Raw genomic sequence first — 18046 nt, 5'->3', positions numbered from 1 at the left:
AGGGGTGCTACATTTTTTTATACAATAAAAATAAAATGGAAATTTGTCCTCCAATAGATTTCTCTAACAGGTGAGCAAGTAATACTAATATGCCTGAAGAAAAAGATAAAACCACTGGTTTTAGCCATGAAAGGAACAAAATTCTCTCACTGGATTATTGGAAAGTTTGAATGTGACAACCACGTGGTATTTCCTGGCATTATAGGTATTTAATCTTTTGCTTTTGCTTTTGTATGCTAGGGATATTGGTTCCAATTATCTCAGTGTTAAAGCTGGAGGGGAGCCTTAATGATATGCTAATGATCCTCTTTTTACACTTGGACCCAGGCAGGACTAGTGATAGAACCTCATGTTAGCTCATTAGTCTCCTGTCAGGAGCCTTTGCACCTTCCAAAGGTAACAATAACAGCTAGCACGCATTGAGTGCTGTGGTACCATGTTCTACCGCTTAATTCTCACAACAACCTTATGAGGGATTATTTTTTTAACTTTGCAGATGGGGAAACAGAGACACAGAGAGGTTAAGAGACTTGCTCAAGGTCACACAGCTAGAAGTGGCAGAGCAGGGCTTCGAACCCAGCACGCTGGACTCAGAAGCTGTGCTCTAATCACCACAAACATTGTTACCTCTTTCACGGCCTCCAGGGCTGCAAACCCTTCAGGACCCAAAGGGCCAAAGGGACGATAGGGAAAGAACAGTGTCCCCCTGCTTCTCTTGCAAGTTACTCTCCACACAGCTGCTGGTACTGTCCTTGTAAACTGTACGTCGGTCAGGGGGTCACTGCTCACCTCCCGAGTCTCCCATCAAGGGGGAATCAAAGGCACCCCTTTCCTGCTCTCCCCCAGGTGCCTTCACTGGTCTCTCCTAGCTCCTGCTCACTCCTCTCCGGCCACAAAGCCTTCCTTGCTATTCCTTAAACCGACCAAGTTCATTGGTTGCCCAAAGACCGCACACCTGCTAATCCGGCCTGGAATGCTCTTCCCCTAGTTTCATTCAGGTCTCTGTGCAAACACCATCTCCTCAGAAAGGCTTTCCACGAGCCATCTAATGTTTCCTCTCCCTCTCCCCACTAGTCCTCTCCCCAACCCTGCTCAGTTCCCCTTATCACCACCTGACATTGATTTGCATGACCTATTCCTTCCTCTTTATTGTTTGTCGCTGCCCTAGAAGGTAGAAGGCCCTGAGCCTATCGCTGCATCTCTAATACCCAGCGTGATGCCTGCCACACAGCAAGCCTCTGATCCACCCTTGATCAAAGAATGCCCAGATGAAATCGGCCAGCTCTTCCAGAGGCCCAGGGCTCAGGCCCTACCAGCCCTCTGGGTGAACAGCTTCAGAGCGGCTGGAGGCAGCTGCCATTCTGTGGTCCAGCTATCTGAAACAACCACCATCTGGCCCTCTGTGTGGTGAGTCCTGGAGAGCAGACGGGGGAAAGCCGGGAGTCTAGGTGTGCAGGTGGGCAGGTCAGCCTGAGGACTCCATCATCAGGGAACAGACTGGGGCTGAACTGAGGCCGAGGCGGGGCTGTGGGAGCAACCCTTGTGGGGCCACCCAGATGGAGAGCAGCGTCATTTCCTCGGGGGCCCAGTGAGAGTAGCCGGGGCCAACAGAAGAGTCTCTGGGCCAGACCACCACTTGCTAGCCGCATGACCTTGGGTACCCACTTCCTCTTGCTTAACTGGCGTCCTCCTCTGCAAAGTAGGAACACGAAACCTACCGCGCACAACAACTTTCAGGATGCAACTGGATGAGACCCTGAGTGTAAAGCGCCTAGTCCGGGATAATCCAGCAGGCACAGAGGCTCATCAAATGTGCATTTCTTCCTTCTGGATCCTAGGGGTCCCCTCCTCCTCTCCTCCCTCCCTCTTTTGCTCAAATCTGGGTACCTGTGTCATCTCTCTTTCCATCAGGGTCAGCCTCCCTGAGGCCAGTACATATATCTATGATGCCAGAAGAACCCCACTCCCCCAAACTTACAGGTACTTTTTGTCAGGGTCTTCTGGAGTCAGTGCCTAATACCCCCCACCCTCCCACCCCCGCCCACGCACACTTTGTTCCTAAGCTCACGGAGCTGCTAGAACAGAGCGTTGCAAACACCTTGATAACACGCAAGGGTAGGAGAAACGGACCAAGCAGTCCTTTTTGTTTGTTTAATTGAGATAAAATGCACATCACATAAAATTAACCATTTTAAAGTGTGCAAATCAGTAGCATTTAGTGCATTCACAATGTTGTGTAACAACCACCTCTATCTAGTTCCAGAACATTTTCATCAGCCCCAAAGGAAACCGAATACTCATTAAGCAGTCATTCTCCATTCCCTCTTCCTCCAGCCCTTGGCAACCGTTACTCTTTCTGCCTCCGTGGATTTGCCTGTTCTGGACGTTTCATTTAGCTGGAATCACACAACATGTGACTTTTGTGGTTGGCTTCTTTCCCTCAGTGTAATGTTTTTGAGGTTCATCCACGTAGCCGCATGTGTCAGCGCTTCATTCCTTTTTATGGCTGAGTAGTATTCCCCAGCAGCACTTCTCAATCAAAACGGGAGGCAAGGCCCATTCCACCTTTGAGCAGGGCTTTCCTGGAGCCAGGCAGGTGGATGCAGGTGCATGGGAAAGAAATTCAAAGAGGGAAGAGGAAGGAAGGAAGGAAGGAAGGAAGGAAGGAAGGAAGGAAGGAAGGAAGGAAGGAAAGGAGAAAGGGAAACCGCATTTGAACAAGGGTGAATCCAAGTAGCAGGACTCACACAAATGAAGCTTCTGAGCCATGCAGCCACATTTTGGTGACACTTAAGGATCAGGAAAGGGTAGACACCAGAGTTCGGTGGCCCCCGCTGGGCACAAGGCCTCAGAAATCACACATTTTATAACATACCGCCCCATCCACCCACTGTTCTCACAACTTACTTCACACGTGTCCTTTGGCAAGGCTGGCATGCCTGTAGGCCTGTTTAGACACGGGAAGTCCCCTGGTGCTCCGACTCTGCCCCCAGCTTTGGAGAGGCCTTCCTCCTTCCCTCTGCTGGGAGGTTTGATGTGGATCAGGGTCACTACAGGAGCTGGCTGGACTGTCTGTAGCCCCTCAGCCAGGATCACAGACATGCCTGGGCCTCACTACTGAGCTGCTGGCCAGGGCTTAGGCCCCACACTCTGATTCAGGAGACAGGCCAGGGCAGACATGCCTCCCATATTGAGCCAGGAGATGAGGGTAGGAATGCAGCCTCCTCCACTGCAGGACGGGGCTTCCCTGGGGAAGGTTTGATTCAATACAGAGAGCCTTGTTTTCCCCGGACCTTAGAGCACCACGTCTCCACACCTGGGGCTGAGCTTGTGTTAAGCCAGGGAGCCAGACCAACTGAAATACTGACCCATGTCCAGGTTGAAGGCTTTGGATATCCCAGCTTTGTTTTAGTTTGATGGTGTGGAGAATTTGAGATTCTTCTCCGATTTAAACTGGCTCTGCTAAGGGTCTTTCATTCCCCCTCCCTTTTTTGTTTTGAACATAGGTTTGGGAAGTGACTCACAAGAGAAATTCGTATTTGGGTTTGGTTCAAGGATCCACACATGTGTACAGTTAGCTCTGATCTGAGGTTGAGGCTTTGGTTCAGAGAGAGGACAGACCCCACCGTTCACAGACACCACTGCCAGCTCGTGGTCACGTCCGAGGCCCCCGTGCGGGTCTGTTCCCAGCCTGTGCTGCACTTAGACCAGGAGCCCCGGCCCTCAAACCCCAGTGAGTCCCCCGAGGGCAACACTGTTTGATTGATTTTGAAACTGTGACAGTAAAACGGTTAATAAAAATCCGATAGATCTGTACAGAGGTGCTTTCCACACTGTGCGGCCGATGCTCAAATGAGCCCTATCCATCATGGCCGGGCTCAGACGCCCAGAGCACCTCGCACAGAGGAGGGGGTGCGTAACCACTGCCGGGCTCCTTCAGGGACCCCGAACTTCCCTGTCTGCCTTCGGCTTCCAGTGAAGACGGAAATGCCTGCCTCTGGCGACCCAGCCTCCCCTTTGTCTAAGGCAGGGGTCCTCAAAGTGGGGTCCCCAACCCAGCTGCAGCATCATGACCTGGGAGCATGTTAGAAATGCAAATTCCCAAACTCCAGTCCTCCTTAATGACCGCCTAATTCTGGGGACAAAGGCCCTTGTTTTAACAAGCTCTCTAAGAGATTCTGATGCAAGCCCTGATCTGAGAAGATCTGCTCTGCAAAACACACTCCACACTCCCAGTCTGCAGCCACCTTGAGTTTCCAAAACTTGTATTCCCTCTCTGCCGAATTCAGAATAAGGCTCAAGGACCCATCCTATATGGACATGGGTTTACATGGGAACAGAGGGTAAAATGTTGACTCTCCAGCACTGGAGGTTGTTGCTGTGTCAGCTGACAAGAGGAAGGGGCTTTCGGGGGTGGGGTTCGGGAAGGAACACCATCTGCCCCAATGCCTCCTGCTGGTGCAAAGAATTGGGATGTGAGAGGTAGAAAAGCAGAGGTTAGAAGTGTGTGTTCTGGATCCATAATACCCAGGTTCAGGTTCTAACTGGGCCCCATGCTGGTTGTGTGACTTGGGCAAGTCACGTCATCTCTCCATACTTGTTAGTTCCCCCATCTGAAAATGGGGGCTATTCACAGGACCTGTTGCATAGGGTTGTTGTGGGGAGGCTTAATGGATGTACATGTTCTTAGAACAGGGGACCACCAGGGATGCTCTCATGCTCTTGGCCACTCCCTGGGGCCCCAGGGCTCTGCCCTTCTGTAGGCGGCCAGCATCCAAGTGCCCACGTCCCTGGAGAAGCAGAAAACCCAAGGCTTAGGCATGGTGATTGTGACGTGGCTTCCTCTCTGCCACTCACACTCCGACTGGGAGAACAGATCCTGGCAGTTACTGGTCTCTGTGGGACCAGTGTGATTGCCAGGGATGGTGGCCCCAAAAAGCCGGTCTGCTCCTGTCTCTCAGCTCCCCTGAGGAGACAAGAGAGGAGAGAGCAGAGGGCAGGGGAAAAGCAAACGTGGACATAAAGAGGGAGGAGAGAGGAAACAGATGGAGACTAAGAGAAGGGACAAGAGAAAGAGAGGACGGGAGGACGGGTAGAGGAAGGAGACACACAAGTGCAGGGAAAGAGGAAAAAGGAGACAGAACTGGGGAGTGATGAGAAGACTGCTGCAGAGAAGACGTGTCCTGTGTGTTGTCACCTGACCCTCTGCAGCTTGTTCATTAGTCAGGGCGAGTCTGGGAGCAAAAGCCCCGCCTTTCAGAGTGCCCGGCCTTGGGAAGGCTAGACTCGGGGGAATTCATTCATCCCTGCTCTGGAACCATGACTGTGGCCACACCAGCCTTGGGGCCTGACCTGAGAGCTGGGGAGAGCTAGCCGTCTGCCACCCACGTGCCCAGAACCCGAGTCCCAGTGCGGAAGCTGCGCCCTGTGTTCTGAGCCAAGGCTGGTTTCCCACCGGGAGCCTGGCTCACCCAGAGTGGAGAAGGCAGGCCTCGGGGCCATCTCTCTTTGGCTCCTGCCACAGCCTGGGGCAGCGCTAAGTCTCCCTTCCCTGCCTCACCCTGGCTGTGACCAGCTCCTGGGAGTGGACAGGAGCGTGACATTCCACTCTGCCCAGCTGCCACACCTCCGGGTTCTGCGGACGTCCTGGTATGACGCAGGTTCCTGACATCCCTGCCAGTGGCTCTGAGACGCACAGCCCGTGACCGTCACATGTCAGCTCTACTTTAGGTTTTGCCTGCAGTTGGTGGAGCGACAGGTTGTGTTCTTTGAACAAGGGCAAGTCATGAGGTACATGGCTGGGAGTTTCAGGAGTCAAGTCTGGCCAACGCACACACTTGCCCGGCTTGTGCATATACAGGGAGGGCCCCAGCGAGGAGCTCCATGAAGGCTGAAATGCAGCCATATTTGTTTTGCAAAACCAAGTGTCCTGGAGCAGGCGGCATCCACCCAGAGGCAGGGGCCCTTTTCCTAGTTTGCACAGAGTCGCCCACTGGGGTGGAGGGACCCTGCATCCCAATGGGACAAACAGCCAGTGTGGATGCTGTGATAATCTCTTGGACAGAGCCCAACCCCTGCCCTCTAAGACCCCCACCGCTCAGCACTCTACCTGTATCCTCAAAGCCAAGGTCATACGCTGGCTGGATGTGGCCCACAGAGGAGTTTTCTTTGGTCCGCTCAGGTTCTGTTTCTTTCATTTGATTCCAGTGCCTTCAGATGGCTACAGCCCCCACCTCTCCCTCCTGTCCTGCCCACCTGGCCCGTAGGCTCAGGAGTCTGACTCTGGTCATAGAGGAACCAGATGGCCTCAGGCCGGTTCCCTGGTCTCTGGGAAAATCCTGAAATTCACAAGCATTTGGTCACCCCCAGCAGAGGTCCAGTCATGTTGGCAACTCTAGTTCAGCAGGTGCTCCAAGCCTGGGACCCACCCCAGCCTGGACTGCCCCTGCCCCTGAGGCCTCTGAGGAAAGACAGGTCTTCAGAGAAGAGAGGAAAGGGTGGGAATAGTGGGCAACCCAGGAGGCCAGATCAGTTCCTCCCAGGGAATGAAACTCTCGGGAGGCCAGCAAGAATTTCAGGCTGGAGTCCAGGACATTAAGATTTCTGGATCTTCGTCCCTCTGAGAGCTCCCTCCCCAGTTTGTTCTCTCTGTCCCCTCTTCACTGTGGAGATTAGCAATATAAGCCCTCAAAACACAAAGGTTTGTGTATTTGTCTTTCCAGATCTGAGCTGATGGGGGGCAGACTGGGTCCATTCTATGCAGACATGGGGTGAAGTGAGATGGCTTTTGTTCATAAAGAAAGCAGATTATAGCCCCAGAGAGAAAAATGGGTCAGTGTGGAGGCCATCAGGGACTGAATGTTGCAAATGCCACTGGACCCTGGGATGGGTAGGGCCCTGCAGACATTGGCGACACAGACTGTGCCACCCCAAGCCCATGGAAGCACAGGGACAGACAACCCATCCTAAGAGCCTAACGTTCTGCTGATCCAGGCCAGGCCGGTTTGCGGAGGGGTGAGGCAGCCGAGATGGGTGATGCGTTGTCCCTTCCCGGCTCACCTCTGCTTCTGCCAGCTTGCACCTCACCCAGGCTCACAGATCCTGGTGCTTACCAGATGGTTCTCACTGTCACCTGGATGCACATGTTTTTGTTTGAGCTGGGCTTTTAATTTTGGTGTACACTGGAAAACTAGAATGACTACATCAAACAGTACTTCAATGGATTTATGGTGTTGGATGGGCAAAGTTAAATATGTTAGTTGATTTAAGAAAGCACATTAAGTAAATAATAGAATGGCTGGTATATAGATAAAGCCAAAAAGTCATGGTGGAATGCAAAAGGGTGAAGTTCAGGAAACCCTGTGTTATCCCGACAAAGATGGGTCCCCACTGGACCACACGTTGTTCTGACTCCACCCTGCCCAGCACCAGGAGACATGGCAAAGGCTGGCATTCAGTGCACACGGGGGGACACGATATACCCCAGGCAGAGGAGCTGCTCAGGGCACCTGGTTTATGGGACTCTGGTCCATGTCTGTCCTAGAGCAGCCTGCATGTCCCAAGGTTCTCCCCTGCAAAGGGTGCAGTGGGCAGAGCTGGTTGCCTAGAGAGGTGCTGCCATCCTGCCCCCCAAAAAGCACAACTGGAAAGAGCAGGAGTGCAAATAAAAAGAGGCTTCAGAGATCAGCTCGGTCGGGATATTTTACTCCTTAGGAGCCAGGAGGCCCGTCTAAGGTGACCAATGAAGGGACCTCTGTGGAGACCCTGAATCTCTCCACAGGTCATTCTCCTCCCTGCAAAATGGGGGTCATATTACTCATTTTGCCCTGAGTGGGGAATTCGATGATGCAGAAACTGCTGTGCAAAGTCCAGGGGTGGTGGCAGGGGTCGGACTCCCCCTTCCCACTGCTGTCTGCAGGTCCGCCTCACCCCTGCACCCAGAGCCTGGGGGAAAACACAGAGAAGGAGACAAAGGATGAGGAAACAGCCCCTGCAGCACTTCTCAGCGAGCTCCGTGCTGCAAAGGTCTGCTGCCCACAATGCAGTAGCGGCTTTGTCAGGGAAATGACTTTAGCCCGGCATCATTTTTTATGTGCCTGTTCAATAAAATAATTATTGATGGCCTCATCCATTTAAGTCACAATCAAAATAGCAGCCAGGATGGGGCGGCCGGCCCTATATTATATCACCAGAGCCAGAACTATTTTCTATCAATTCGCAAATACATTCACATTTAGGTGAAAAATTATGCCATCTAGGATCAAATATATCAGAGGCTGGGAGCCAGGAGGAGAGGGCCTGAGTCTGAGGGCTCCTTCATTATTCATTAGTGAAGCGTGTGAGGGAGCAGAAAAGCATTCCTCTGCTTGCAAGTGGGTATCAGCAGAAGACAGAGAAGCAAGGCCGGTCCCCAAGAGACACAACTGACGCTGTCCCCACCAGGGAGACAGGCGGGCAAAGGACATCAGCTTTCCCAAGGAAGGAAAACTGAAAACGTGTGCTTTAGACAGGAGAAAGACCCACAATTTCCCGGTTGTTAACTACCTGCCAATTATCCAGTAGTTATCAGCATCCAAGACGGTGGGGCAGATGGAAGGAAAGCAGAAAGATGGAACCCTGGCCGGAGAACAGAGATGCTGCTGTGTGCTGGGCATTGTGCATCGACCATCTCATGGAACCGGCTAATAACGATGAGGCAGGCAGTAGAGGACAGGAGGCTCAGAGAGGGGAATTCACTCCTCCAAAAGTGCACAGCTTCTAAAGGACAGAATTCAACTATCACATCAGATCTGGCTGAACCCAATTTGTTGCCTCATTCAATAACTAATTGGAATGTATGGGTTTTTTTAGGGTGTGGGGGCAGAATAGTTTGCTTGTTTATTAGGGGGTTTTGTTTGTGCTTTGGAAGGAACGTGTTCGGCCAAGGCACCAGCATTATTCTTTGAGAATTTAAGGGAACTGGGAAGAAATAAAGGAGAAACTCCTCTGGTTAGTGGAGGTGATGTGGGCGTGGCTGGGCATAGTGGGCTGGGGAGAGCCCACACTTATCTGCAGGGCCTTTTTCAGAGCTCCACCCACTTGAGGGTGGCCCCAGCAAGTATGGCTTCCTGGGGGGCCTCGAGCCCCCCACCCGCTTGCCCTCACCCCAGAAGAAGGCTGTTCCTAGTGATCATTTACTGTGTGCGCACGGATTCTCTCTCCCCGGAAGTCTGCATTTGAAGCCTGATTTCTAATTACGGCTTGAAAGGCTGTGACCCTGGAGATGAGATTTTGGAGACTGGCAAAGAGCATCTCAGGGTGTGGAACTGTCTCCCTCATCCCCCAAAATTCACACCACATCGAGTGTTACCGTCTCATGTCTGTTCAGGGCCAGCCCTGAGCCTGTGCCTAAATAGACAAGATTAAGGCACCTACGATGGAGGGCATGGATGGGAAGGACCTGCATAGGGGAAACTCTGAAATCTTCCTGTCCGCTATCTGACCCTTCTCTTGCCTCCTTTAATTAACAAGAAGCCTCTTTGTCTGTATGATCTGACCCGTCGAAGCATTTTACATGCAATGTATATTGGAAAAACCAAGCCTGATGGCCAGACTCACTTCTCACCCTGGCCCTTGACACCCGTCTTTCCCATTCGGAGCACTGTCAGCAGGCTTACTCCAGAGTGTCTGGCCATTTTGGAAAACAGTCTGGCACTTTCACAAAATGCGAACCGTACTGTTACCACATGACCCAGCCATTCAGCTCTACTGGGTAGATACTCGTAGGTATCTACCCAAGAGAGATGAAAATGTATGTCCACACAAAAACTTGTACCTAAGTGTTCACAGCAGCATTGTTCATAATAGCTGAAAAGTGGAAGCAACCCAATATCCATCAGCTGATGAGCAGATAAACAACATGTGGTGTATCCATGCCCTGCAATACTGCTCAGCCATAAAAAAGGATGAAGCACTGAGACAGGGTGCAACGCGGATGAACCTTGATGATGCTGTGCTAAGTCAGAGAAGCCGGTCACAAAAGAGCACAGATTGCATGATTCCATTTATATAAGTGTCCAGAATGGGCAAATCCATACAGATGATAATAGATGTGTGGCTGCTTTGGGCTGGGTGGGAGGGGTGGGGTTTGGGAGGAGTGGGGAGTGTCTGCTAACAGGTGTGGCATTTCTTTTTGCAGGTGATGAAAATGTTCTACAATTGATTGTGGTGATGGTTGCATAACTCTGACTATACTAAAAATCACTGGATTGTCCCCTTTAAATGGGTCAATTGTACGATACATGAATTATAGCTCACAAAAGCTGTAAAAAAAAAAAAATCAAGACTATGCACTTTGCTTGGCCACCAACACCTCTGACATCTTGATTGCCATTCCTGACGGCAGCCTTTTTACCTGCCCTTTTACCACTGTGCACAAATCCGTCACGTCATTAGTTTTCCATCCTTCAACCACCCATCTTCTCTTAGGTGTGGCTGCTTCTGCCTGCCCCACCCTGGGCTCCCCACCCAGTGTGCCCTGTTTGTCTGACTTGCATCACTCCTCTTCTCGGCCACCTGAGCTCAAGTGGGAGGGCTGCTATTCTAGGGCCCTGAGAGCTGACACTGTCCCCCTGGGGAGATTTCTGCCTGGGCCAGAGTCACTCACATGGGCCTGCTAGCTCCTTCCTGGCCATGCTAATTTCATGGTGTACTACTCTAGACGTGCGAACCAGGTTTCAATCCTGCTTCTGCCACTTACTAGGTGTTATAGGCTAAATTGTGTCCCCCTCCAAACTCATATGTTAAAGTCCTAACCCCCGTATCAAGACTGTGAGTACCCTATATTTGGAGATAGGGTATTTAGAGAGGTGATGAAGGTAAAATTAGGTCATATAGATGGGCCTTAATCTAATATGACTGGTGTCCTTATAAGACGAGGAGATGAGGACACAGACACAGAGGGAGGACCATGTGAAGACACTGGGAGAAGAAGGCCATCTACACACCAAGGAGAGAGGCCTCAGAAGAAATAACCACTGACACCTTGATCTCAGACGTCTGGCCTCCAAAGCTCTAAGAAAATAAATGTCTAGTGTTGAAGCATCCCCGTCTGCGGTGCTTGGCTACAGCAGCCCGACCACACTAATACACTCGTTTTGTGACCTTGGGCAAGTCACTTCACTTCTCTGTGCCTCAGTTTCCTTGTCTCTCAAAGGAGGAGAATACAAGTACCTACTTTCTCAGGTTGCCATGAAAATTAAACGAGCTCTATGTCTAAGTGTCTAGCACATAGTAAATGCTATATGTGTTACCATTATTGATATAATAATAATTACTATTATACATCAGCGACACAACTCTGCTTTCAGTACCAATAATTTTTAATCAAAGGTTAGAGCTTTGCTTCAATAGGCACCCCTTGAGAATCCCAGAAGAATGCCAAGATACAGTTTGTGCACAACGATATTAGGATATTTTCATTGTCTGATTTGACGGAGGAAGAGCTGGAAACAATTCCTCAGTGATGGACTGGTCCGATAACATATAGAACACCATAAAATGGACTATCATACAGCCATTAACAAAAAGAGGTAGCTCTGAATGCTAGCATGTAGATATATATCAATCAACAAATATACAGAAATACACACATGAGGATTGCAAAGCTTAACACAATGAGTATCAGTGACCCTTTTTGTGTACATAAATAAGTATAATATGTTATACATACGAGTATTCAGAAACAACAGTGCTATTATGTATGCTTTATGTTTTTTTCCTAGAAAAAGCATGTTGACATAGGTTACCTAGGAGAGAGACTGGAGTGGAAGCAAGGAGACGTTTACATTTTATTTTATACTTTTCTGAAATGAATATTTTACTGTTTAAAAAATAATATCACAGGGATTATCTGAGTAGTGGATTATGGATCATTTTTGTTTTCTTTCCTTTGTTTTCCTTGTTAAACAACAGCCACAAAAGTCCTAAAAAGAAGCTCTTGTAACACGACCCTGATTCCAGAGGGACCACACTGTCCTCGTCCATGAAAACGTTCCCTACTATGAACAGGTCAAAGATCTGGGTTCCAGCCCCAGTTCTGCGGCGAGGGGTGTCGTGGAGGCGTCCTTAACCTGCAGGAACCTCACCTCTTCATCCGTGAAGCAGAAAGCCTGCCGCTGCTCTGACTACCTCGAAGGTCATTGGTGGCATCCAAGTAACCGTGACAGCTCAGCTGTCCCTGCTTTGCATTCCTCCCCTGGGGTCGGTTCTAGAGCCTTCAGGATACCAAGCAAAACTGCAGGGTCCAAGAAACTGCAGAGGTGAAGCTGCTCTGAGCACCGTCTTCTTCTGTGGTGGTCACATCACTCGCATCTGGTCACTGGGGCATTCAAACAGTCATGAAGTGCCTGCTGTGCATAAAGCAGAGCTGTGGACTTAGAGGGGATATGGTCTGAGACAGACACTCTGATTTGGGGCCCCCAGCTGGTGCATAGAACAACTCCCGGACAGAGTTAAGCTCTACAAGGACACAGAGAAAAAGGGAGAGGTTCCTTCTAGCGGGAAGATCCATCAGGAAAGGTTCTTGAAAGTGGTGAAAAAGGATGTGTTGTGGGGGTGGGTATTCCAGATGGGCAGGCTTCCAGACCCCACTGGGTGCCACCAGTCTCCAAGACCTGGCACGCTGCAAGGACTCGCTCCCTGTGCCCTGTGCCCTCAGCTGGGGCCCAATGGGGTTTGTCACTCACCTGAAGGCCAACACACCCCTAACGATTGCCCCCTTTTAGGGAAAGCATGTCTGAGACTTGCTCAAAGTCCCAGCCCACTTGGGCCAAAGGCTGGTGTCCTTGAGCCATTCTACTAGACAAGATCTGGTCTGAGCATGAGAAGCCTGTCACAGGAGGCCACGCCCTTGACAAGCACCACCTGGCAGGCACCACTTCTAAACCACAGGGCCAGAAAAGGATGTCCATGGTCAGTGGACAAACCAGGGCTGCACCTCAGTCCCTGTGCCCCTAATCCACAAGAGGATGGTGTCTAAGGTCCCTGGACTGTCCCTGCTGGGGAAGGATCCTGAAAGACAATCAGCTGCCCTCAGCTCCTTGAACCTCCACCAGTAGCAACACCTTCTTACAAATAAGAGGTGATAGTCCCTGCTGAGATGACAGCAGGAGGGCGAGAGAGAGAAGGAGCAGGGTTCCTGCGCAATACTGCTCATACCCCCGCCGTGTGGTAACACCCACTCTGCCTCCTGTACAGCCCCCACTGTTTACAGAACACTTTCCCACCATTAACTCATGGCTTTAGAAGATGAGCAAATGCCAGCTCGGGTGGAGGGTTACAGTCTGAAGCCTGGACCCCAAGTGCAGCCCTCCTCCCCCACAGGCAGGGAGCAGCAGCAAGAAGGAAGTGGCACTGAAGCTGAGGGTGCTGGCTTCCCCACAAATGCCCCAAACTTGCACAGCTGGGTGAAAATGGGGACTCCACTGGGGCCAAGCCTCTTGGCCTCCTTTAGAGTCAAGTATCAAACTCCAGGGTCACTTGGCCAGCTTCCCCCTTGTGCTTCAGACTCTGGGTGCGATTCTGATTCTAGAGTCTCCACCTGCAGAGAGCAGAGCCCAACCTGTCCAGGAGGGCCTGCTCCAGCTGCATTCAGAGGACACACAGGTAAGTCAACACCACCGGACATTGGGAGATTCCAGGAGGGCACCACGAGCAGGATGTAAATACAGTGATTGAATAAGTGTCTGTTTGCACAGCATCCGCTGTGTGGGCTGGAGCCTGCAGGAAAAGGCTCTGCTGAGGCAATAAAATTGGGCTCCTGCAGCGGCTTGGGGTTGAGGTATGTAGCACTTCAGGCGCGGCTGGTGGGGTGTGGCGAAGGAGCAGTGCGACTATGGGGGTGCTCCCCAAACCACAAGGGGCAATCATGGGAGAGACTTATGAGTGAGGGATCCTCCTCCTGAGAAGATGGTGAGCCCCACACAGCATCCACTCAAGGATGACTCCCCTGGAATAGGCCCGGGAAGAAGCCATAGAGCCAAAGGCGAGTTTGGAAAGAAGTCAGCCCCGCTGGGATCTGTGCGCTTTAAGGAAAGGAGCCACAGGCAAGTGGCACAAGAGAGTGAAAGGGAGGCAACAGAGAGGCCCAGGCTGGGGAGGGAAGAGGAGGAGGAAGGGGACCTCCCCCACCATGTGGCTGTGCATGGAGGGCTGCTGCACCTGCCTGCCCACCCGCAGGGCAATTCTGGGACAGGGGACCCAGCTTCCTGCTGGCAGAGCTGCCAGAGAGTGGCTGGACCCGGGTCACATTCGGGGCATCTCCTGCCTTCGATGGGACTTGCTCTCTCTGTACGCATGTGTTGTGTGCATCTACGCCCCCATGCACACACACACACACACACACACACACACACACACCCATTCATTCAGGAAATACTGTGTTTCCCCGAAAATAAGACCTAGCTGGACAATTAGCTTTAATGTGTCTTTTGGAGCAAAAATTAATGAGACCCGGTATTATATTACATTACATTACATTACATTACATTACATTACATTACATTACATTACATTATATTATATAAGACCGGGTCTTATATTATAGTAAAATAAGACCAAGTCTTATATTAATTTTTGCTCCAAAAGACGCATTAGAGCTGATTGTCCGGCTAGGACTTATTTTCGGGGAAACGGTAGTAAGCACCGTGCACAGAGCTGGTTCCAGGTGTTGAGAACACAGCAGTGAAAAACAAAGCTTGTCCTCATAGAACTTACATTCTTGGCAGGAGTGGCAATTAGGAAGGAGGCTCTGTCTGCCCATTTACTGTGCACTATTTAAATTCAGTACCACAGGCCACTCGTTTCCTGCCTCACTCTTCTGTCTGCCCAGAGCCCACCTTGGAGCCTCGAAGGACACGACTAACAGTCCCTGCCTTGCCCTCTCTCCTCTTTGCCCACTCAGTTAGCTTTGCCTCGAACTCCTTTCTTCCTCCCCTTCTGGCCCACGCCGCCCTCTGCATGCCCCATCTCCTCTGGGAAAGTCGCCCCAGACTTCTCTCTCTCAGCCTAGACGCTGACCACTAGGACACTGGGAAGCTGTAGTGAGCTGGCCCTTAGGGCTCACGCCTGTCCAGGGACCTCAGGGAGGAAGTCTGCCCACTGGAGCCAAGCTGACAGGTGCGCTCTGAGGGGCCAGCAGGGGACCAGGTGAGTCAGCCAGGTGGGCTTCCTCTGTCTGTAGATATCCCCTAGACCCTCCTGCTCCCCAAATAATAAGAGGCAACACTTGGTGAGTGTTTCCTCCAGGCCAGGCTCTGGCTAAACCCATACAAGCATCACCTCATTGAATCTTCCCCACAACAGTGTGAGGTAGGGACCGTCACCATAGCTTTATTTCCCCAGTGGGTTCACACAGCACAGGGGGGCTTTCCAAGGTCACTGAACAGGAAAGTCACGAGGTTGAGACTACAACTTGGGTCTGCCTGACCCCCAAGCTCATGCTGTTGACCCTGTTTCTGCTGCTGTGCCCTCACCTTTCCTCTGTGAGAACTTCTTTTGTCCTCGAGTGGTGACCACTGTAATCCACGAAATTTGTCACCAGTGGTATTCGCATTTCATATACTATAAAAAACAGATTGTCTTTCTAGACCTAATGTTCTATAATGGTGGGAATTCAGGCAGATGGGGCAAAGCCAGTCATTTTCATTTAGGAATAGGGACATCGCAGAGGCCCCACGACCACCCCACACGGGAGGTTGCCCCCTCTGTCTCTCACAAACTGCCCCCATCCTTGACGAGTTGCACAGTCAGACCCCTCTGTTCCCTCGTTCACTGCTCACCTCTCTTGGCTCCAAGGCAAATATTCTAAAACTATTAATTATCTCAGGATAATTAGGGATGGGGAAATCCAAACACAGATACAATCAGTGCCTTGCCCAGCTGCCCCCACATTCCCCTCTGGCCCCTCCCCTCCTGGTCTCCCTGAAATCCTGGGCTGTGTGTGTTTCCCTGTCATCTCCACCCTGTGGCTCCCACTAGACCCGCCTGGGCCAGTGCCAAAAGGCCCACAGGAGAGCTGTGCCCCGCTCGGGCCTGCCCCAGCAGCTGCAGTCGTGTTGAAACTCCCGTAGAAAGCCTCCTCCTACCCATCCCAGAGGGCCGAGTGGCCTTAAGGAACCTTTCCTAGCTCCTCAACCCCAACAGTCAAACTGCCTCGCACCCTTCCCACGTCCCCACTCAGATGGAAGAAAACACTGGCTAGGATGGGGGTCCACCAGGAATGGTTTACCTAAGAATGGACCCCTTAATTTCAGGACCCTCTGAGGTAGCCCCCAAAATTCTTCAAACACGTGCCCATCTGCGTTTATCTGGGAAGACCCTTACAGCTTGCAAGACATCCCCAAAGAGCCCTGGGACACCCCCCGCCCCCCACACACACAAAAGGGTGAGAATCTCCGGACTAAGGTGTCACTGAGGCCACCCCCATAACACTTTACAAAGAACTTAAGCTTTAGAGCTCCTCTGAGGCTTACAAGCACATGGAGAACCAGGCTGTATATTACTGGTCGGGAGCGCCAGGCTGTGGCCCTACTGGCTGCTACTTGCTATGTCACCTCAGTTTCCCTGTCTGAAAAAGGGGTCACAGTTGTGTCTACCACACATGAGGAATAAAATAAAAGAGGTGCACCAAGCGAAGTACTAAACACTGTTCCTGGCCCATAGTAAGTGTTCAATAAATGTCTACTACCATTTATCACCCCATTTAGGAAAGGGACCTGGAGCTCAGAGGGGCTAATGACTGGGGGCCCTCCCTGGAATTCTGAAAATATTGCCTGTCCAGCTGTTACTGGAGGATGGTGTGACGGGTCGGTTCAGCCCAGAGAACAAAGACACCAGCTGAGAGCTGAGAGCTGGAGCAGAAGACGAAGAGCTCAGGTCTTGCTTGGCTTTTGAAGTCGGGAGAGCTGAGTTCGAGTTCTGGCTGCGTGCTGGGAAGCAGCCAGGCCTGGAAGTGGTGGGGCAGGAGCTGGTTGGCCATGTGCTGGAGTCCAGCACCACCACTAGCAGTTTGGTGACTCACAGATCCAGTGACGCGGTGAAACCTCCTGAGTGACCTGGGCCCAGCTGGGGGCTTCTATGGCTGGCCTTAAATGAGACTGACAGATGTAGCATCTTGGTTTTCTCCTTGGATCGCTGCAGCCTGGTGGCTCCAACTGCAACTTTTACACCACTGGAGGGACGGACCCTGGGTCATAATCAAAAGGAAGAATCGCTACTATGGACTCGGGCTGAAGTTTCAGTCATCCACCCTTCCCTCTCAGGGAGAGCAGCACGTGCAGTCTCTCCCTCAGTAGGCATCCTATAGCCCACTCCAGGACAACGGAAACCCTGAGGGTGGCCCAGGGCAGCCCAGCCACCCTTCTGGAAACACAATTCAGAGCTGAGAAGAAGACCCCCAACCATGCTTCCGAAGATCTCCCAGCTTTGAGGGACCCAAACACCATTTGAGCACACCAAGCCAGGCCTGGCTTGGTGGACAGCCACAGCTGTACACCCCTGGTGAGAAAGTCATGGCCACCTGGGTATCATGGCAGATAGGATTAGAACTACTGCTCCTGCCCCTCCAGGATGGCAATGCAGCACAAAGGTGGTGCTGCCAGGGCAGAGCACAGAGGCAGGCAGGGGCTGAGTCTCCTCCAGAGGTCAGTGCTAAGGCAGGCTGCTTCAGGGAGGGAGGGGGGGAAGGAGAGAAAGAGGGGTGAGGGAGAGAGGAGGGAGTGAGGGGAGAGGAGGAGAGAGGGAGGAGGGAGGGAGGAGGGAAAGAAGGAGGAGGAAGAGAGGGAGAGGGGGGAGGGGAGGATGGAGGAGGGGAAGAGGGAGAGGGGAGGAGGGAAGAGAGGAGGAGGGAGACAGGGAGGAGGGAAGAAGGAAGGGGGAGGACAGAGGGGGCTAGGAGGAGAGAAGGACAGGGGAGGAGGGAGAGAGGGAGGGCGAGGAGTGAAGACAGAGGAGGGAGGGAGGGGGCCCTTCAAGCCCGCCCATCTCTCCCTCTTCCAGGCAAAATACT

The 18046-nt window shown here is 51.8% G+C and overlaps 1 long non-coding RNA gene across 1 annotated transcript; it reads left to right on the top strand.

Moving 5' to 3' along the window:
* The first annotated feature begins 1170 nt into the window (after positions 1-1170).
* LOC109449573 (uncharacterized) lies at positions 1171-17693 on the top strand. The gene is made up of 3 exons (XR_002137724.3): positions 1171-1407; positions 11953-13644; positions 16746-17693. It is a non-coding gene; the product is annotated as an uncharacterized LOC109449573 (long non-coding RNA).
* The last annotated feature ends 353 nt before the right edge of the window (positions 17694-18046 follow it).

Source organism: Rhinolophus sinicus, chromosome 3, assembly GCF_057876585.1.
Source record: "Rhinolophus sinicus isolate RSI-liver-muscle chromosome 3, RSI-T2T, whole genome shotgun sequence".
NCBI classification, from domain to species: domain Eukaryota; kingdom Metazoa; phylum Chordata; class Mammalia; order Chiroptera; family Rhinolophidae; genus Rhinolophus; species Rhinolophus sinicus.
Note: the sequence above shows the minus strand (reverse complement) of the source record. Positions and strands in the feature narration are given on the sequence as shown.